Here is a 24,460-nt window from a genome sequence, read left to right as displayed (position 1 = left end):
CGTCCCTTCATCCACACAATACATAATGACCCTGAACCCACCGTCCCTTCAGCCACACAATACTTAATGACCCTGAAAACCACCGTCCCTTCACCCACACAATACTTAATGACCCTGAACCCACCGTCCCTTCAGCCACACAATACTTAATGACCCTGAACCCACCGTCCCTTCATCCACACAATACATAATGACCCTGAACCCACCGTCCCTTCATCCACACAATACTTAATGACCCTGAACCCACCGTCCCTTCAGCCACACAATACATAATGACCCTGAACCCACCGTCCCTTCAGCCACACAATACTTAATGACCCTGAACCCACCGTCCCTTCATCCACACAATACATAATGACCCTGAACCCACCGTCCCTTCAGCCACACAATACTTAATGACCCTGAACCCACCGTCCCTTCATCCACACAATACTTAATGACCCTGAACCCACCGTCCCTTCAGCCACACAATACTTAATGACTCTGAACCCACCGTCCCTTCAGCCACACAATACTTAATGACCCTGAACCCAATGTCCCTTCATCCACACAATACATAATGACCCTGAACCCACCGTCCCTTCATCCACATAATACTTAATGACCCTGAACCCACCGTCCCTTCAGCCACACAATACTTAATGACCCTGAACCCACCGTCCCTTCATCCACACAATACATAATGACCCTGAACCCACCGTCCCTTCATCCACACAATACATAATGACCCTGAACCCACCGTCCCTTCACCCACACAATACTTAATGACCCTGAACCCACCGTCCCTTCAGCCACACAATACTTAATGACCCTGAACCCACCGTCCCTTCATCCACACAATACATAATGACCCTGAACCCACCGTCCCTTCACCCACACAATACTTAATGACCCTGAACCCACCGTCCCTTCAGCCACACAATACTTAATGACCCTGAACCCACCGTCCCTTCAGCCACACAATACATAATGACCCTGAACCCACCGTCCCTTCACCCACACAATACTTAATGACCCTGAACCCACCGTCCCTTCATCCACACAATACATAATGACCCTGAACCCACCGTCGCTTCACCCACACAATACTTAATGACCCTGAACCCACCGTCCCTTCAGCCACACAATACTTAATGACCCTGAACCCACCGTCCCTTCATCCACACAATACTTAATGACCCTGAACCCACCGTCCCTTCAGCCACACAATACTTAATGACCCTGAACCCACCGTCCCTTCAGCCACACAATACTTAATGACCCTGAACCCACCGTCCCTTCAGCCACACAATACTTAATGACCCTGAACCCACCGTCCCTTCATCCACACAATACTTAATGACCCTGAACCCACCGTCCCTTCAGCCACACAATACTTAATGACCCTGAACCCACCGTCCCTTCATCCACACAATACATAATGACCCTGAACCCACCGTCCCTTCAGCCACACAATACTTAATGACCCTGAACCCACCGTCCCTTCATCCACACAATACTTAATGACCCTGAACCCACCGTCCCTTCAGCCACACAATACTTAATGACCCTGAACCCACCGTCCCTTCATCCACACAATACTTAATGACCCTGAACCCACCGTCCCTTCAGCCACACAATACATAATGACCCTGAACCCACCGTCCCTTCATCCACACAATACTTAATGACCTGAACCCACCGTCCCTTCAGCCACACAATACATAATGACCCTGAACCCACCGTCCCTTCATCCACACAATACATAATGACCCTGAACCCACCGTCCCTTCAGCCACACAATACTTAATGACCTGAACCCACCGTCCCTTCATCCACACAATACATAATGACCCTGAACCCACCGTCCCTTCATCCACACAATACTTAATGACCCTGAACCCACCGTCCCTTCATCCACACAATACATAATGACCCTGAACCCACCGTCCCTTCATCCACACAATACTTAATGACCCTGAACCCACCGTCCCTTCAGCCACACAATACTTAATGACCCTGAACCCACCGTCCCTTCATCCACACAATACATAATGACCCTGAACCCACCGTCCCTTCATCCACACAATACTTAATGACCCTGAACCCACCGTCCCTTCAGCCACACAATACATAATGACCCTGAACCCACCGCCCCTTCAGCCACACAATACTTAATGACCCTGAACCCACCGTCCCTTCAGCCACACAATACTTAATGACCCTGAACCCACCGTCCCTTCATCCACACAATACTTAATGACCCTGAACCCACCGTCCCTTCAGCCACACAATACTTAATGACCCTGAACCCACCGTCCCTTCATCCACACAATACTTAATGACCCTGAACCCACCGTCCCTTCATCCACACAATACATAATGACCCTGAACCCACCGTCCCTTCAGCCACACAATACATAATGACCCTGAACCCACCGTCCCTTCATCCACACAATACTTAATGACCCTGAACCCACCGTCCCTTCATCCACACAATACATAATGACCCTGAACCCACCGTCCCTTCAGCCACACAATACATAATGACCCTGAACCCACCGTCCCTTCACCCACACAATACTTAATGACCCTGAACCCACCGTCCCTTCATCCACACAATACGTAATGACCCTGAACCCACCGTCCCTTCAGCCACACAATACTTAATGACCCTGAACCCACCGTCCCTTCATCCACACAATACATAATGACCCTGAACCCACCGTCCCTTCACCCACACAATACTTAATGACCCTGAACCCACCGTCCCTTCATCCACACAATACATAATGACCCTGAACCCACCGTCCCTTCACCCACACAATACTTAATGACCCTGAACCCACCGTCCCTTCAGCCACACAATACTTAATGACCCTGAACCCACCGTCCCTTCAGCCACACAATACATAATGACCCTGAACCCACCGTCCCTTCACCCACACAATACTTAATGACCCTGAACCCACCGTCCCTTCATCCACACAATACATAATGACCCTGAACCCACCGTCCCTTCACCCACACAATACTTAATGACCCTGAACCCACCGTCCCTTCAGCCACACAATACTTAATGACCCTGAACCCACCGTCCCTTCATCCACACAATACTTAATGACCCTGAACCCACCGTCCCTTCAGCCACACAATACTTAATGACCCTGAACCCACCGCCCCTTCAGCCACACAATACTTAATGACCCTGAACCCACCGTCCCTTCAGCCACACAATACTTAATGACCCTGAACCCACCGTCCCTTCATCCACACAATACTTAATGACCCTGAACCCACCGTCCCTTCAGCCACACAATACTTAATGACCCTGAACCCACCGTCCCTTCATCCACACAATACATAATGACCCTGAACCCACCGTCCCTTCAGCCACACAATACTTAATGACCCTGAACCCACCGTCCCTTCATCCACACAATACTTAATGACCCTGAACCCACCGTCCCTTCAGCCACACAATACTTAATGACCCTGAACCCACCGTCCCTTCATCCACACAATACTTAATGACCCTGAACCCACCGTCCCTTCAGCCACACAATACATAATGACCCTGAACCCACCGTCCCTTCATCCACACAATACTTAATGACCTGAACCCACCGTCCCTTCAGCCACACAATACATAATGACCCTGAACCCACCGTCCCTTCATCCACACAATACATAATGACCCTGAACCCACCGTCCCTTCAGCCACACAATACTTAATGACCTGAACCCACCGTCCCTTCATCCACACAATACATAATGACCCTGAACCCACCGTCCCTTCATCCACACAATACTTAATGACCCTGAACCCACCGTCCCTTCATCCACACAATACATAATGACCCTGAACCCACCGTCCCTTCATCCACACAATACTTAATGACCCTGAACCCACCGTCCCTTCAGCCACACAATACTTAATGACCCTGAACCCACCGTCCCTTCATCCACACAATACATAATGACCCTGAACCCACCGTCCCTTCATCCACACAATACTTAATGACCCTGAACCCACCGTCCCTTCAGCCACACAATACATAATGACCCTGAACCCACCGCCCCTTCAGCCACACAATACTTAATGACCCTGAACCCACTGTCCCTTCAGCCACACAATACTTAATGACCCTGAACCCACCGTCCCTTCATCCACACAATACTTAATGACCCTGAACCCACCGTCCCTTCAGCCACACAATACTTAATGACCCTGAACCCACCGTCCCTTCATCCACACAATACTTAATGACCCTGAACCCACCGTCCCTTCATCCACACAATACATAATGACCCTGAACCCACCGTCCCTTCAGCCACACAATACATAATGACCCTGAACCCACCGTCCCTTCATCCACACAATACTTAATGACCCTGAACCCACCGTCCCTTCATCCACACAATACATAATGACCCTGAACCCACCGTCCCTTCAGCCACACAATACATAATGACCCTGAACCCACCGTCCCTTCACCCACACAATACTTAATGACCCTGAACCCACCGTCCCTTCATCCACACAATACATAATGACCCTGAACCCACCGTCCCTTCAGCCACACAATACTTAATGACCCTGAACCCACCGTCCCTTCATCCACACAATACATAATGACCCTGAACCCACCGTCCCTTCACCCACACAATACTTAATGACCCTGAACCCATCGTCCCTTCATCCACACAATACATAATGACCCTGAACCCACCGTCCCTTCAGCCACACAATACATAATGACCCTGAACCCACCGTCCCTTCATCCACACAATACTTAATGACCCTGAACCCACCGTCCCTTCAGCCACACAATACTTAATGACCCTGAACCCACCGTCCCTTCATCCACACAATACATAATGACCATGAACCCACCGTCCCTTCATCCACACAATACATAATGACCCTGAACCCACCGTCCCTTCATCCACACAATACTTAATGACCCTGAACCCACCGTCCCTTCACCCACACAATACTTAATGACCCTGAACCCACCGTCCCTTCATCCACACAATACATAATGACCCTGAACCCACCGTCCCTTCAGCCACACAATACATAATGACCCTGAACCCACCGTCCCTTCAGCCACACAATACATAATGACCCTGAACCCACCGTCCCTTCATCCACACAATACATAATGACCCTGAACCCACCGTCCCTTCATCCACACAATACTTAATGACCCTGAACCCACCGTCCCTTCAGCCACACAATACTTAATGACCCTGAACCCACCGTCCCTTCAGCCACACAATACTTAATGACCCTGAACCCACCGTCCCATCATCCACACAATACTTAATGACCCTGAACCCACCGTCCCTTCAGCCACACAATACTTAATGACCCTGAACCCACCGTCCCATCATCCACACAATACTTAATGACCCTGAACCCACCGTCCCTTCATCCACACAATACATAATGACCCTGAACCCACCGTCCCTTCAGCCACACAATACTTAATGACCCTGAACCCACCGTCCCTTCAGCCACACAATACTTAATGACCCTGAACCCACCGTCCCTTCAGCCACACAATACTTAATGACCCTGAACCCACCGTCCCTTCAGCCACACAATACTTAATGACCCTGAACCCACCGTCCCTTCAGCCACACAATACTTAATGACCCTGAACCCACCGTCCCATCATCCACACAATACTTAATGACCCTGAACCCACCGTCCCTTCAGCCACACAATACATAATGACCCTGAACCCACCGTCCCTTCATCCACACAATACTTAATGACCCTGAACCCACCGTCCCTTCACCCACACAATACTTAATGACCCTGAACCCACCGTCCCTTCACCCACACAATACTTAATGACCCTGAACCCACCGTCCCTTCATCCACACAATACATAATGACCCTGAACCCACCGTCCCTTCATCCACACAATACTTAATGACCCTGAACCCACCGTCCCTTCAGCCACACAATACTTAATGACCCTGAACCCACCGTCCCTTCATCCACATAATACTTAATGACCCTGAACCCACCGTCCCTTCAGCCACACAATACTTAATGACCCTGAACCCACCCCACGGATATAACTGCGGGGACTGCGGGTTATGAGTCAACCCGCGCATCAATAGTATGCATGGAAATGCTGACTACACTGTTGACAATGTCTGTGTTGGCATTTTCTCTGGGCCAGGTGACTGATGATTTGGCTGTTGGTCTTTGATCAAGCATAACATTGACTTTCTCATACTATTATAAAAAATACAAGGCTCACAAACAACTAGTAGCCTTCATAAAATTACCTCAAGCGGTTTTAATTTAACTAAAAGACAATCATACTGAAACGCAGTGGTGTAAAGTTCTTAAGTAAAAATACTTTCAAGTACTACTTAAGTCGTTTTTTTGGTATCTGTACTTTACTCTATATTTGTAACTACTTTTACTTTTACTTCACTACATTCCTTAAGAAAATAATGTACTTTTTAGTCCATATATTTTCCTTGACTCCCAAAAGTACTTGTTACATTTTGAATGCTTAGCAGGACAGGATAAGGGTCCAATTCACGCACTTATCAACAGAACATCCCTGGTCATCCCCCCTGCCTCTGATTTGGTAGACTCATTAAACACACAGGCTTCATTTGTAAATGATGTCTGAATGTTGGAGTGTGCCCCTGGCTATCCGTAAGTTTTAAAAAAAACAAGAAAGTGGTGCCGTCTGGTATGCTTAATATAAGGCATTTTAAATTATTTATAATTTGACTTTTTATACTTAAGTATATTTTTGAAATTACATATACTTTTGATACTGAAGTATATTTAAAACCAGATACTTTTAGACTTTTACTCAAGTAGAATTTTACTGGGTTACTTTTACTTTTACTTGAGTCATTTTCTAAGAATGTATCTTTACTTTTACTCAAGTATGACAATTGGGTACTTTTTTCACTACTGCTGAAAGGGCTATAACATATTTAGATATGATTCTGCAAGTCATCATGGCTACAGACAAGTATGGCCTAAAGATGGGCTGACACCAACAAACTCCACTAAAACAATGGGCGTAATGGAAACAGCTGGTCTTTGTCCCTTTTCCCGCATGGTGTTCCTACTGGTTTCTGTTATGTGTTTTCCCTCTCTTTCTTTCCCTGTAACAATCTCTCTCTCTCTCTCTCTCTCTCTCTCTCTCTCTCTCTCTCTCTCTCTCTCTCTCTCTCTCTCTCTCTCTCTCTCTCTCTCTCTCTCTCTCTCTCTCTCTCTCTCTCTCTCTCTCTCTCTCTCTCTCTCTCTCTCTCTCTCTCTCTCTCTCTCTCTCTCTTTCACCCACAGAACCTGTTTCTACTGTGAGACTGGTGGCCAACAACAAAGGCGATTTATTGGAATTCAAAGCTATGTCAGTCTGTTTTGCTCTTCCTCTGGCTCCTCCCTCTCTTACCTCTTACCGCGACTCTGAGTCACAGCCAGTAATGGAATTCAGCTTAGTGATGGGAACAGCACTCTCACCATAGTCAATGTGACTCGATACAATGGTGGGCCGTTTAGCTGTAATGCTTTCAACGCGTCAGTAATGGAACCACTGAGCCTCTACATCTCAGTATCAGCTGTGAGTATGCACACTAACTCAACTTGATGAATTCACATATTTTGGCTGCAGTCCACGTCAAGCTTTGACTGACTCTTTACAGTGATTTGGTAATGACACAATAACATAGCTACAATCATACGGCCAGTGATGTATGATCTATCATGATCAATTGATTTTGTACTATAACACATCGGTTCCCTGTATATCCCTTCAAGCCACGGGTTCCTCTCTACCACCAGGCCTACTTGGGTATCATGACAGTAATTCCTATCTCCCTACACAGACAGTTCAGACGGTGTGTCCTTCACAGTCAACGGGCTGAACACCACTACCTCTTTCCTGATCGGGTCTACTCTGACCATGTCCTGCTCTGCCCAGTCCAACCCTCAGGCTGAGTTTCAATGGACTTTCAATGGGAAGCATCTGAATTGGACGAGTCTAGATCTGAAGCTATACAGTGCTGTGGAGAGCCAGAGTGGCCTATGCTCCTGCCTGGCCTTCAACAACAGGACCATGAGCTACATCAACGTCACCAGACAGATCACCATCAGCAGTGGGTCAGTGTCAGAACAGCTGGGGGTCAGTGTCTGGCTCCTTCTCCTCTCCTCATTTTCTGGGGTCCTCTTCTGAACGCCAATGGGAAAGCAAGTCTCACTGACTGAAAAATAACACACAGACCAAAAAATGCTTTCAGTTAAGTGAACCCATAAAATATATTTATTCAAACATGAATTTAATTTACGTAGTGCCATAGGCCAGGGCAATGTGAATAAATTATGCAATTGACAAAAAAATGGTTTTATAATATGGTGAAATAATGTCATAGATATTGCTATAACCGAACATGGTCACTCTTGTGCAATGATCTCTTATTGATGTCACTTGTTACAGTACATCCACTTCAATCAGTGTAGATGAAGGGGAGGAGACAAATTAAAGAAGGATTTTTAATCCTTGAGACAATTGAGACATGGATTGTGTATGTGTGCCATTCAGAGGGTGAATGGGTAAGACAAAATATTTGAATGGGGTGTCATGACGTTGGCCTGGGGGTAGGTTTATGACAGTCATAAATACCTCTTCCCCCCTTTTTCCTCTCTCTACCCTACTGATGTGAAATTTGAAAACCCCTTGGTTGACATAGAGATTCTGGGAACATCAGAAGGTGGGGGGAAATGAACTATATTCTGGTAATCCGACCAATTGAACATATGCGGTGGTACTTAATGAATAGGATGTCAGTTCGGTTGTCATCTGGGACATTCCCATCAATGATAGGGTGACATAAACTCTACAGTGGAAGGTCTACACATCAGAGTTATCGGATTCACATGGAATTGTTGTTCAATTTAAATGTTTGAATATGAAATTATTCGTGATGGGATTAAATGTGATTTTAGCTTCTAAAATGTAAGAACTGGGTTTTCATGAGTGAATTAGGCCCGACTCAGTGGCCTGCCCACGTAAAGAGACATAGGTTGTAAATTATGAAACACACCCCTTTTCTCCCTCCACTATTTAAGCCCTTGACGAAAATTTAACCTCCTGTTCCAAGGATGTGAGGACGACGGTCCCTACGTTGAAAAGGACTAACATGTCAACTACAGAACTAAGCCAACATCAGCATGAGCTTTGGTTGCGAATGGTATGAACTTTGAACTTTTATTCACTACAGAAGTGATACCGCCTAGACGTTGAGTTAGCAACAGCAGCTACAAAAGTAAATTAGGAAAGAACAGAGTATCCCCTCTACCACACAACGACGTTACTACAACGTATCCCATTTACCAGCAGAGACATTCTTCAAAGGACAAAGGACTCGGTTGGGCAACACGGCCTTCCATCTACCACCAACCAACCTACCGAAGCGCAGCTCAGAGTAAATATTTATTGCATTTTCTTTTTCCAAATGGGCGCTAATATAGAATGCATAGGATACTGTATTTACGATAGCATGGCTTCTCCCTTGGTTCCTCAAGTCTTCCCGCTCTTTCACTCAAACCCAGCCCCCTTTTCTTTTGTGTACCAGCTGTCATATCTGTTACGCCCGCTAGGGACGTTTTCCTTTATGACGAAATGTGTAATCAAGGTATGATTCATTCTGTGTATATGTAATTCTGTGTGATTAGTTAGGTATTTAGTAAGTAAATAATTAAACCCAATTTTGCATTGCTGATTCAACTTGTTAGCCAGGGTCCGTGAAGATAACCAAGAATTTACAACTTTCAGATGAGACTGAAATAAGGTGATGATTAATATTGACTGCTATTGATGTAAAATATTACTAGGTCTTTAAGAGTTTATTCGGAAGATAATAGCTCTATAAATATTATTTTGTGGTGCCCCGCCTCTCTAGTTAATTACATTTACATGATTAGCTCAATCAGGTAATATTAATTACGAAGAAAGGATTTTATAGAATAGCATGTCATATCACTTAATCCGGCATAGCCAAAGACACAACAGGGGTATGGTAGTAGGTCCCAGTCCAACAGTTTGAGTGTCAAGAACTGCAATGATTCTGGGGTTTTCACGCTCAACAGTTTCCCATGTGAATCAAGAATGGTCCACCAGCCAAAGGAATCCAGCTAACTTGACACAACTGTGGGAAGCATTGGAGTCAACATGGGCCAGCATCCCTGTGGAACGCTTTTGACACCTTGTAGTCCATGCCCCAACGAATAAGGCAGTTCTGAGGCCAAAACAGGGTGCAATTAATTATTAAGAAGGTGTTCCTAGTGTTTTGCCAAATATTAACAGAGAAGAATAAAAAAGCAGTAGAAATAATAGAACATGTCAAATTTGTCTGCAAATCATGAATGCACTGTGTACCCTTACGGAACGTTTGGATTTATTCAATAACAACCACAAACATCTGCTTTCATATAGGCAATTAAGATATTTACTGTATGTTCAAGTCATATTACAACAAGAATGTTTGACATATTTTTGTTATTCCACCAGGTCTTAAGATAATTACAGTACTGAGGGGTGTTGAAATACATGTTATATGATTTCTCTCAGTGATACTAATCTGGATAAATAGAACTTGAATAAAGAAAAAATACAATACAAACTGTTTTCAGATAAATCATTCCTTTGCAATTACAGCAGAAATGTTCCTTCTCAGGATGACAGGTCCAAAAATCTGTGGAAAATACCCTCTAAAAGATTGGGAAAGAATGGTAATTAGCCAGTTTCCCTAAGTTTTCACATGACTGGGCAGAGGCGCAGTCAATGAGGAGCCAGGCCCAGCCAATTAGAATGAGTTTTCCACCACAAAAGGGCTTTTTGACAGAAATAAATCCTCCTCAGCACCCCACCCGCCTCCCCTCCCCTGAGTTGATCCTGCAGGTGAAGAAGCCAGACTTGTAGGTCCTGGGCTGGCTTGGTTACACGTGATCTGTGGTTGTGAGGCCGGTCCGACTTACTGCACATTTTAGAATGGCCTTTTATTACACAATGTAATGATAATGCTGTTTAATCATTTTCTTGATACGCCACACCTGTCAGGTGGATGGATTATCTTGAAAAATGCTAAAATGCTCACTAACAGGGAAGTAAACAAATTTTACAGAAAACTGTAAACATTTTACAGAAATACATTTCTGTGACCAACACTTTACATGTTGCGTTTATATTTTTGTTCAGTGTAGAAAGGAAAGGTATGTGTTTCTATGACAGGTCCAAATATGAATCAAGAATGGTCCACCACCCAAAGGAATCCATTTCTGTGACCAACACAGAAATGTGTTTCTAACACACCCTTGTTAGTCTACCTGTGCCAGGTGTATTTGAGTGGCCTTTTGTATAGAAGCCTTCCTGTTTGTGTCAATCAGGGGATCCTCTAACTGAGAGGACGGGAGCAGAGATGGTGTTTAAAAAAAAGTTAATATAAGAAATAGGAATCATTGTGAATGTAGTGCTTTTAGGCATTGGCACCCATCTTCCACCTCGATCTGCTCTGCTTCTCCCTGGGCACTCCCTCCATGAGTGTTCCAAAACATTGTCTGCTTGAGTATGTAAATAAAACGTATAAACCTAGTGGTATTTGGTTGTGAGAAATCTGAAATTGCTCTGTTGAAGTCTGTCTTTTTGGACAACTGTACGGAGCTCATGGAGCTGAAGATGCATTGAAATGATAAAGTCCTATTGAGATTGTACCTTTCTTGTGACGCTGAAAACGACAATAAATTGTTGCATCCTAATATTGTTGTCTGATTCCCAAGCTCCACTCCTTCATGCAAAGAACCTTTAGCTCAGTCCTGAGGACCTCACCTCACATATAGAAGCTGTGTAGTATGGTTACAGGAATAGGTTACTGTTAAACCCCCTAAGTTACATGTTTTAACAGAACAATACCAACAATCACTAATACTCCTTTTTCTATTGTGCTCACTGAAAACATGTCATAAATTATGATTCATTCGAGAGTTGCTGCTAAAAAAGTTCCACTCATCACGCACTTCAAACCCTTGACCATAGATATACATGTTAATTTGTATTTATTTTTATTTCACCTTTATTTAACCAGGTAGGCTAGTTGAGAACATGTTCTCATTTACAACTGTGACCTGGCCAAGATAAAGCAAAGCAGTGCAACACAAACAACAACACAGAGTTACACATGGAATAAACAAAACATACAGTCAATAACACAATAGAAAAAAGTCTATATACAGTGTGTGCAAATGAGGTGGAGACAAGGGAGGTAAGGTAATAAATAGGCCATAGTGGCGAAATAATTACAATTTAGCAATTAAACACTGGAGTGATAGATGCGCAGAAGATGAATATGCAAGTAGAGATACTGTGGTGCAAAGGAGCAAAAAAATATCATAAATAAATAACAGTATGGGGATGACCAGTGATTGGCAGCAGAGAACTGAAAGGAAAGGCAGCCAAAGTAGGAATTGGCTTTGGGGGTGACCAGTGAAATATACCTGCTGGAGAACGTGCTACGAGTGGGTACTGCTATGGTGACCAGTGAGCTGAGATAAGGCGGGGCTTTACCTAGCAAAGACTTATAGATGACCTGGAGCCAGTGGATATGGCGACAAATATGAAATGAGATACAGCCAACGAGAGTATACAGGTCGCAGTGGTTAGTAGCATATGGGGCTTTGGTGACAAAACGGATGGCACTGTGATAGACTACATCCAATTTGCTGAGTAAAGTGTTGGAGGCTATTTTGGAAATGGCATCGCCGAAGTCAAGGATCGGTAGGATAGTCAGTTTTACGAGGGTATGTTTGGCAGCATGAGCGAAGGATGCTTTGTTGCGAAATAGGAAGCCAATTCTAGATTTAATTTTGGATTGGAGTTGCTTAATGTGAGTCTGGAAGGAGAGTTTACAGTCTAACCAGACACCTAGGTATTTGTAGTTGTCCACATATTCTAAGTCAGAACCGTCCAGAGTAGTGATGCTAGACGGGCGGGCGGGTGCAGGCAGCGATCGGTTGAAGAGCATGCATTTAGTTTTACTTGCATTTAAGAGCAGTTGGAGGCCACGGAAGGTGAGTTGTATGGCATTGAAGCTCGTCTGGAGGTTAGTCAACACATTGTCCAAAGAAGGGCCAGAAGTATACACAATGATGTCGTCTCTGTAGAGGTGGATCAGAGAATCACCAGCAGCAAGCGCGACATCATTGATGTATACAGAGAAGAGTCGGCCCGAGAATTGAACCCTGTGGCACACCCATAGAGACTGCCAGAGCTCCGGACAACAGGGCCTCCGATTTGACACACTGAACTCTGTCTGAGAAGTAGTTGGTGAACCACCTCCCCCTTTGAAGAAGGGGATGACCGCGGCAGATTTCCAATCTTTGGGGATCTCATTCGATATGAAAGAGAGTTTGAACAGGCTAGTAATAGGGGTTGCAGCAATTGATCTCTTGATCAGCAACTGATGGCTGGCAGAGGAACAAAAGTGGGTACACCCTGTTGTGTTCCAGGACCAGGATTGTTGACCACTGGATGCTAAAGACCCATCTTTCCCCTCTTCACCTGGTGTGCTGAGCTCCAGCACTGTGGAGGTGCTTCCCTCTGAGAACCCAGGCAGTGGGGACAACACATTGACCCTAACCTCCATTAAAGAGGTCAACTCGGGGGTCTATGTGGTCCAGAGCACCAGCCCACAGCTCACAGCCACTTCCACCCTCACTGTGATAGGTGAGTCACATCAGCTGACACATCAGACACATCAGCTGATCTTACTATTAGATTAGTTAGATTAGTAATATCCTGCAGGCCCTGTGGGTCTATACTGTAACTACTGTTAAGATAGCCTGGCTTGTACCATGACTTGCAGTGTAATACAACAATTCTGCCTGTCTGATATGACGTAGAGATACTGGTTTCATTTGAGTGTGCACCTGTGTGTGTCCTTGTCTCTGTTTGTACTTTTGTGTGTGTGTGCATAGAAATGCTGACTTAATTGATGACCATGTCTGTGTTGGCATTTTGTCAGGGCCAGGTGACTGATGACTTGGCTGTTGGCCTTAATCATCTACATCAAGCTGTGTGAATTGAGTATGGTTGTTTGAAGGTCAGCCATACTCATGGCGTGTATCGGTATAATTCTGCAAGTCACCATTGTTATAGACACGTTTGTAATCAAAACTGGTTGTCTCTGTCCTTTCCCAGAATTGTGTTCCCTCTGGTTTCTGTTAAGTGTTTCCCTCTCTCTCTCTCTCCCTCTCTATCTCACCCAGAGAACCTGTTTCTGCTGTGAGACTGTTGCCAACAACACAGGAGACTTAGTGGAGTTCAATGGAACCGCTGAGCCTCTACATCTCAATATCAGCAGTGAGTATGACGAGCTTTGACTGACTCTTTACAGTGATTTGGGAGTGACACAATAACACAGCTACAATCATATAGCCAATGATGTATGATTTATCATGATCAATTGATTTTGCTCAAAAACACATAGTTTCCCTGAATATCTCTTTAAGCAACTGGTTCCTCTCAACCACCAGGCCTCATTGGGTATCTACTACATTTCCATAGTAGATACACCGTACAGTGGGGAGAACAAGTATTTGATACACTGCCGATTTTGCAGGTTTTCCTACTTACAAAGCATGTAGAGGTCTGTAATTTTTATCATAGGTACACTTCAACTGTGAGAGACAGAATCTAAAACAAATATCCAGAAAATCACATTGTATGATTTTTAAGTAATTAATTTGCATTTTATTGCATGAAATAATTATTTGATACATCAGAAAAGCAGAACTTAATATTTGGTACAGAAACCTTTGTTTGCAATTACAGAGATCATACATTTCCTGTAGTTCTTGACCAGGTTTGCACACACTGCAGCAGGGATTTTGGCCCACTCCTCCATACAGACCTTCTCCAGATCCTTCAGGTTTGGGGGCTGTCGCTGGGCAATACGGACTTTCAGCTCCCTCCAAAGATTTTCTATTGGGTTCAGGTCTGGAGACTGGCTAGGCCACTCCAGGACCTTGAGATGCTTCTTACAGAGCCACTCCTTAGTTGCCCTGGCTGTGTGTTTCGGGTCGTTGTCATGCTGGAAGACCCAGCCACGACCCATCTTCAATGCTCTTACTGAGGGAAGGAGATTGTTGGCCAAGATCTCGTGATACATGGCCCCATCCATCCTACCCTCAATACGGTGCAGTCGCCCTGTCCCCTTTGCAGAAAAGCATCCCCAAAGAATGATGTTTCCACCTCCATGCTTCACGGTTGAGATGGTGTTCTTGGGGTTGTACTCATCCTTCTTCTTCCTCCAAACACGGCGAGTGGAGTTTAGACCAAAAAGCTATATTTTTGTCTCATCAGACCACATGACCTTCTCCCATTCCTCCTCTGGATCATCCAGATGGTCATTGGCAAACTTCAGAAGGGCCTGGACATGCGCTGGCTTGAGCAGGGGGACCTTGCGTGCGCTGCAGGATTTTAATCCATGACGGCGTAGTGTGTTACTAATGGTTTTCTTTGAGACTGTGGTCCCAGCTCTCTTCAGGTCATTGACCAGGTCCTGCCGTGTAGTTCTGGGCTGATCCCTCACCTTCCTCATGATCATTGATGCCCCACGAGGTGAGATCTTGCATGGAGCCCCAGACCAAGGGTGATTGACCGTCATCTTGAACTTCTTTCATTTTCTAATAATTGCGCCAACAGTTGTTGCCTTCTCACCAAGCTGCTTACCTATTGTCCTGTAGTCCATCCTAGCCTTGTGCAGGTCTACAATTTTATCCCTGATGTCCTTACACAGCTCTCTGGTCTTGGCCATTGTGGAGAGGTTGGAGTCTGTTTGATTGAGTGTGTGGACAGGTGTCTTTTATATAGGTATCGAGTTCAAACAGGTGCAGTTAATACAGGTAATGAGTGGAGAACAGGAGGGCTTCTTAAAGAAAAACGAACAGGTCTGTGAGAGCCGGAATTCTTACTGGTTGGTAGGTGATCAAATACTTATGTCATGCAATAAAATGCAAATTAATTACTTAAAAATCATACAATGTGATTTTCTGGATTTTTGTTTTAGATTCCGTCTCTCACAGTTGAAGTGTAACTATGATAAAAATTACAGACCTCTACATGCTTTGTAAGTAGGAAAACGTGCAAAATCGGCAGTGTATCAAATACTTGTTCTCCCCACTGTATATACAAAAGTATGTGGACACCCCTTCAAATTGGTGGATTCGGCTATTTCAGCCGCACCCATTACTGACAGGTGTTTAAAATCGAGCACACAGCCATGCAATCTCCATAGACAAACATTGGCAGTATAATGGCCTTACTGAAGAGCTCAGTGACTTTCAACGTGGCACCGCCATAGGATGCCACCTTTCCAACAAAGTCAGTTGGTTAAGTGTCTGTCCTGCTAGAGCTGCCCTAGTCAACTGTAAGGGCTGTTAATGTAAAGTAGAAACGTCTAGGAGCAACAGCGGCTCGGTCGTGTAGTGGTAGGACACAAAACCTCACAGAGCGGGACCGCCGAGTGCAGAAGCACGTAGCGTGAAAAAATCGTCTCTCCTCTTCAGCATGACAATGTTCCTGTGCACAAAGCGAGGTCCATACAAAAATTGTTTGTTGAGATCGGCGTGGAAGAACTTGACTGGCCTGCACAGAGCCCTGACCTCAACCCCATCGAACACCTTTGGGATGAATTGGAATGCCGACTGCGAGACAGGCCTAATTGCCCAGCATCAGTGCCCGACATCACTAATGCTCTTGTGGCTGAAAGGAAGCAAGTCCGCGCAGCAATGTTCCAACATCTAGTGGAAAACCTTCCCAGAAGAGGGAGGCTGTTATAGCAGCAAAGGGGGGACCAACTCCATATTAAATCCCATGATTTTGGAATGAGATGTTTGACAAGCCGGTGTCCACATACTTATGGTCATGTAGTGTACCAACACTGTCTGTTGAGTTATGATAGTAATGCATATCTCCATACACAGATGGTCCAGACAGTGTGTCCTTCAAGGTCTTCAACAACAGAACCATGAGATACATCAACGTCACCAGACAGATCACCATCAGCAGTGGGTCAGGGTCAGTACAGTTGGAGATCAATGCCAAGAAATGCATTCAGTTAAGTGAACCCATAAAATATATTTATTTAAACACTCATTTCCTGTACGTAGTGCCATGGTCCAGGGCAATGTGAATACATTAGGTAATTGACTCAAACAAAACAATTTGAGTTTTATATTATGGTGAAATAATGTCATAGATATTGATAAAACCGAACATGGTCACTCTTGTTTAATTCTATGCTACAGTGTACTTGCTGTGATGAAAGTAGAATGGCTATGTTATCGGGAGGGTGTGTGTTCCCACTGGCTTGAAATATATAGAAAGAGAAAATACATTGCACCATATTCAACTATTTAAATATATATTTTGTCAAATATTAACAGAGAATAATACCATGGTATTTACAGGAGCAAAACTTAGGGAAACTGACTCATGACTCTTTCGCAATCTCTTACAAATATTTTCCACTGATTTCTGGACCTGTCATCCTGAGAAGGAACATTTCTGCTGTAATTGCATCCTGATACAGAATATCTCTCTAATTCCACTAGCATGCTGTCAATGGAATTATTTCTCAGAACATTTTAGCAAAACTTTTTTTCTTTTTTCTTTATTGAAGGTTTATTCTTCCAGATTAGTATCACAATGAGGAGTCATATATCATGTACAGTATTTCAACACCCCTCAGTACTGTCATTTTCTAGAGACCTGGTGGAATAACCAAAATATATCAAGCATTCTTGTTGGAATAGGACTCTGACTTGAATATAAAGTTCTTAATTGTTTTGATAAAAGTTGTTTTAAACAAATTATTATTTTAAATAAATCGAAATGTTCCAAAATGGTACACAGTATATTCATTCGACATATTCTTACAGCATATGGAAGGGAAAGGTATGTGTTTATTTAACAGAACAATACTAACACATCACTAATACTCCTTATTATTTTGTGCTGACTGAAAACTAGTCAAAAAGCATGCCTCATTTGAGACAGTATAGATGATGCTAAAAAAAGTTCCAAGCATCACACACTTCAAAACCTTAACCATAGTTATAAAGCAGTGTGTTATATGCCCTTGACCCTGTTCAGTGTTTACATCTGTCAACATGTTGGTGACATTCATAAGGAATGACTCTTCACAGCAACACAACATGTGAGCTGAATCTGCTGGGTAGGACCACTATACCATTATTCAGACGAATGTCATTTACCTGTCAGGAACACGAAGATGGTCACAAAGTTCTGGATGTTTTTAGCTTTACAAACAAAACTCATGACATAGTGTTCTTGGAAGAAACTATTAAATACTTTCAAATTATAACTTTAGCTCTAAAGATTATCGACAGAATTACAATAATTCTATGTGGTAGTTATCTTGTTCTTGGCCCTCATGCCCAGCAGTAACACCCAGACACCTGATACTACTACTCCTAAATATAGTCTGCGTGTTTGGTTAGATAGTGAGATATACAGTGAGCTCCAAAAGTATTGGGACAACGACACTGTTGTTGTATTGGCTCTGTACTCCAGCACTTTTCCATATAGGGTACATCGTGTAAGGAGTGCGTACTGGCGGCAGAGAAGTCAGACGCAGGAGAGCAAAAACTGTGTTTCCAAACGGCGCAGTTTAAAAACAAAAAAACGGACGCACAAGCACTTCCAATAAACAATCACCGACAAGGACATGAGGGGGAACAGAGGGTTGAATACACAACATGTAATTGATTGGATTGGAACCAGGTGTGATGGAAGATGAGATAAAACCAAAGGAAAATGAAAAGAGGATCAGCGATGGCTAGAAGGTCGGTGACTTTGACCGCCGAACGCCGCCCGAACAAGGAGAGGGACCGACTTCAGCGGAAGTCGTGACACATTGTTTAGAAATTACAGCACTTTTTTTAAATAGTCCCCCCCATTTTAGGGGACCAAAAGTATTGGGACAAATTCACTTATGAGTATTAAAGAAGTCAAAAGTTGAGTATTTGTTCCCATATTCCTAGCATGCAATGACTACATCAATCGTGTGACTCTACAAACTTGTTGGATGCATTTGCTGTTTGTTTTGGTTGTGTTTTCTATTATTTTGTGCCCAATAGAAATGAATGGTAAATAATGTATTGTGTCATTTTGGAGTCACTTTTATTGTAAATAAGAATAGAGTATGTTTCTAAACATTTCTACATTTAATCATATGCAAAAAGTGCTGTAATTTCTAAATGGTTTACCCAATATACAGTAGATGAAAAGACCCTCAACGTCACGGAACCCTCCGGTACTGTTGCTCATTCCGTGCACCAGTTTTGGCGGTCTACGTCACCGGCCTCTAGGCACTGAACTGTCTAATTATGCACACCTAGTTCCTTTTTCCCACTGATTGGATTGGTATAAATTTGCCCTTTGTTCTCCATTGGGCTGTTGATTACTGTTCCGATGTCCGTTGGTTGTGTGAGTACCTGTGCCTTGTTGTTTTGGCTTTCGTGCCGCTTGTATTGTGCAGATGATTACAGGTCTCGTTGTGGGTTCTAGTCCCAGATACTGTACATTTCGGTGTTCCTCAAGGTTCCGTTTTAGGACCACTATTGTTTTCACTATATATTTTACCTCTTGGGGATGTCATTCGAAAACATAATGTTAACTTTCACTGCTATGCGGATGACACACAGCTGTACATTTCAATGAAACATGGTGAAGCCCCAAAATTGCCCTCGCTAGAAGCCTGTGTTTCAGACATAAGGAAGTGGATGGCTGAAAACTTACTTTGTGAAACTCTACTTTTAAACTCGGACAAAACAGAGATGCTTGTTCTAGGTCCCAAGAAACAAAGAGATCTTCTGTTGAATCTGACAATTAATCTTGATGGTTGTTAAGTCGTCTGAAATAAAACTGTGAAGGACCTCGGCGTTACTCTGGACCCTGATCTCTCTTTTGACGAACATATCAAGAATGTTTCAAGGACAGCTTTTTTCCATCTACGTAACATTGCAAAAATCTGACAAATTCTGTCCAAAAATGATGTAGAAACATTATTCCATGCTTTTGTTACTTCTAGGTTAGACTACTGCAATGCTCAACTTTCCGGCTACCCGGATAAAGCACTAAATAAACTTCAGTTAGTTAAAATTTGATCATATTACTCCAGTGTTAAGGCAAGGGCTGATTTCAAGGTTTTAGTGTTAACCTACAAAGCGTTACATGGGTTTGCTCCTACCTATCTTTCCGAGTTGGTCCTGCCGTACATACCTACACATACGCTATGGTCACAAGACGCAGGCCTCCTAATTGTCCCTAGAATTTCTAAGCAAACAGCTGGAGGCAGGGCTTTCTCCTATAGATCTCCATTTTTATGGAATGGTCTGCCTACCCATGTGAGAGACGCAGACTCGGTCTCAACCTTTAAGTCTTTACTGAAGACTTATCTCTTCAGTGGGTCATATGATTGAGTGTAGTCTGGCCCAGGAGTGTGAAGGTGAACGGAAAGGCTCTGGAGCAACGAACCGCCCTTGCTGTCTCTGCCTGGCCGGTTCCCCTCTCTCCACTGGGATTCTCTGCCTCTAACCCTATTACAGGGGCTGAGTCACTGGCTTATTGGTGCTCTTTCATGCCATCCCTATGAGGGGTGCGTCACTTGAGTGGGTTGAGTCAATGACGTGATCTTCCTGTCTGGGTTGGCGCCCCCCCTTAGGTTGTGCCGTGGCGGAGATCTTTGTGGGCTATACAATGCCTTGTCTCAGGATGGTAAGTTGGAGGTTGAAGATATCCCTCTAGTGGTGTGGGGGCTGTGCTTTGGTAAAGTGGGTGGGGTTATATCCTTCCTGTTTGGCCCTGTCCGGGGGTATCATCGGATGGGGCCACAGTGTCTCCTGACCCCTTCTGTCTCAGCCTCCAGTATTTATGCTGCAGTAGTTTATGTGTCGGGGGGCTAGGGTCTGTTATATCTGGAGTATTTCTCCTGTCTTATCCGGTGTCCTGTGTGAATTTAAGTATGCTCTCTCTAATTCTCTCTTTCTCTCTTTCTTTCTCTCTCTCGGAGGACCTGAGCCCTAGGACCATGCCTCAGGACGACCTTGCATGATGACTCCTTGCTGTCCCCAGTCCACCTGGCCGTGCTGTTGCTCCAGTTTCAACTGTTCTGCCTGCGGCTATGGAACCCTGACCTGTTCACCGGACGTGCTACCTGTCCCAGACCTGCTGTTTTCAACTCTCTAGAGACCGCAGGAGTGGTAGAGATACTCTTAATGATCGGCTATGAAAAGCCAACTGACATTTACTCCTGAGGTGCTGACTTGCTGCACCCTCGACAACTACTGTGATTATTATTATTTGACCATGCTGGTCATTTATGAACATTTGAACATCTTGGCCGTGTTCTGTTATAATCTCCACCCGGCACAGCCAGAAGAGGACTGGCCACCCCTCATAGCCTGGTTCCTCTCTAGGTTTCTTCCTAGGTTTTGTCCTTTCTAGGGAGTTTTTCCTAGTCACCTTGCTTCTACACCTGTATTGCTTGCTATTTGGGGTTTTAGGCTGGGTTTCTGTACAGCACTTTGAGATATCAGCTGATGTACGAAGGGCTATATACAGTGGGGCAAAAAAGTATACTTATTTTCCACCATAATTTGCAAATAAATTCATAAAAAATCCTACAATGTTATTTTCTAGATTTATTTTTCTCATTTTGTCTGTCGTAGTTGAAGTGTACCTATGATGAAGATTACAGGCCTCTCTCATCTTTTTAAGTGGGAGAACTTGCACAATTGGTGGCTGACTAAATACTTTTTTGCCCCACTGTAGGTGGCATTTTTTGAAAATACATTTTACCATTTGGTAAATTTCGAACTTCCTTCCTATCGCAACCCTGTTCATCTCTCCAGACCTGGATGGTTACGGTATTTATGTCTGACCTTAGAGTTATTTACAGCTGGACCGTGTAGATACAGTAAACAGTGACTAGAGTGCTGTGTGTGGAGGCAGAACCTGTGGTTAGTGGGTTTGTATAATAAAGGGTAAACAGAGAGACAGACGGATTCATGTCTCTATTAAATCCCAGTCAATATTACTGAGTGCGAAGCAGTCCATGAGCAAACATGCAATAATAAAGGAACAGCAAAAGGCTTTGATGTAGATGGCATATTCACTCTTAGACAAAAGGATTCCAAAAGGGTTCTTTGCTAAGGGATAGGGTTCTGCCAATAACCATTTTCATCTGAAGAACCCTTTTTCGAAGACGAGGGTTCTTTGTAAGGCAAAGGCTTCTACCTAAAACCTTTTGCCATCCTTCTAAGAAAGGTTTCTACCTAAAACCTTTTTACCATCCTTCTAAGAAAGGGGTCTACCTAAAATCTTTTTACCATCCTTCTAAAGAAAGGGTTCTACCTAAAACCTTTTTACCATCCATCTAAGAAAGGGTTCTTTGATGGTTCTTTGGAAGTCAAGAAGGGTTCTAGATGAATAAGCTATTTTATAGTATTTTTGTATTTCTATTAAATAGTGAAATAAAACTTTTGTGAGTGCAATATTTAAAGTTAAATTCAAATAGTTTTTTGTTGATGTTGTTTTGTGTCTTCTCACTATTGTTGATTGTTTATTTAACTTAATGTGGCTGTTTAAATAAAGTCCCTTTGAATTTAATTGAATAGTGCCTGAGCATTACTGTTTACCTAAATATCTATATCTATATGGAAATTGTACCTATATGGGAATATTTGTACATGTACAGCAAAAACAGGTTTTTAGAATCTTTTGCAAATGTATTAAAAATAAAAAACTGAAATATCACATTTACATAAGTATTCAGACACTTTACTCAAAACGTTGTTGAAGCACCTTTTGCAGCGATTTCAGCCTCGATTCTTCTTGGGTATGATGCTACAAGCCTGGCACACCTGTACTTGGGGAGTTTCTCCCGCTTTTCTCTGCAGATCCTATCAAGCTCTGTCAGGTTGGATGGGGAGTGTCGCTGCACAGCTATTTTCAGGTCTCTCCAGAGATGTTCGATTGGGTTCAAGTCTGGCCTCTGGCTGGGCCACTCAAGGACATTTAGAGACTTGTTCCTAAGCCACTCCGGTGTTGTCTTCACTGTGTGCTTAGGGTCGTTGTCCTGTTGGAAGGTAAACTGTCACCCCAGTCTGAGGTCCTGAGCACTCTGGAGCAGGTTTTCATCAAGGATCACTCTGTACTTTTCTCTGTTCATCTTTCCCTCCATCCTGACTAGTCTCCCAGTCCCTGCCGCTGAAAAACATCCCCACACCATGATGCTACCACCACCATGTTTCACCAAAGGATGTTGCCAGGTTTCCTCCAGACGTGACGCGAGTTCAATCTTGGTTTTATCAGACCAGAGAATCTTGTATCTCATGGTCTGAGACTTTTTAGGTTCCTTTTGCAAACTCCAAGCGGGCTGAGGAGTGGCTTCCAAATGGCCACCCTACCATAAAGGCCTGATTGCGGGAGTGCTGCAGACATGGTTTTCCTTCTAGAAGGTTCTACCAATCTCCACAGAGGAACTCTGGAGCTCTGTCAGAGTGACCATTGTGTACTTAGTAACCTCCCTGACCAAGGACCTTCTTCCCCGATTGCTCAGTTTGGCCAGGGGGCCAGCTCCAGGAAGAGTCTTGATGGTTTGCCAGGCATAATGGGACCCATGTCATCCAAAACGTTGATTCAAGTTTGGCAAAAATCATCTGGATGCACCTGGATGATCATCAAGACTTTTGGAAGAATGTTCTATGGACAGATGATTCGAAAGTATACCTTTTTGGATGAGATGGGTCCCATTATGCCTGGCGAAAACCAAACACTGCATTCCACAATAAGAACCTCATACCAATGGTCAAGCATGGTGGTGTTAGTGTGATGGTTTGGGGATACTTTGGTGCCTCAGGATCTGGACAACGTACCTTAACAGAAGGAACCAGGAATTCTGCTCCATTTCAGAGAATTCCACAGGAGAATGTCATCTAGCTGTGAGCTGAAGCTGAAGCGCAGCTGAGTCATGCAGCAAGGAAATTATGCAGAACACAACCTGATGTTTTGGAATGGCCTAGTCAAAGTCCAGACCTAATCCCAATTGAGATGCTGTGCCAGGACTTGAAATGAGCAGTTCATGCTTGAAACCCCAAAAAATATCTGAGTAGGAAGAGTGGGCCAAAATTCCTCCACATTGAGGTGAGAGACTGATTGCGTTTGGTTGCAGTCATTGCAGCTAAAAGTGGCACAACCAGGTATTGGGTGTAAAGGAGCAATTACTTTTTCACACAGAGGAATTGTGTGTTGCGTAACTTTTTAAATTAAATAAATAAAATAAGTATCAATTTATTTTGTTATTTGTAAACGCAGGCTCCCTTTTTCTAAAATTGGGTTTTGGTTGAAGATCT

This window comes from Salvelinus fontinalis, chromosome 6 (genome assembly GCF_029448725.1).
Source record: "Salvelinus fontinalis isolate EN_2023a chromosome 6, ASM2944872v1, whole genome shotgun sequence".
NCBI lineage: Eukaryota > Metazoa > Chordata > Actinopteri > Salmoniformes > Salmonidae > Salvelinus > Salvelinus fontinalis.
The sequence above is the reverse complement of the archived record's forward strand: the minus strand, read 5'-3'. Positions refer to the sequence as shown.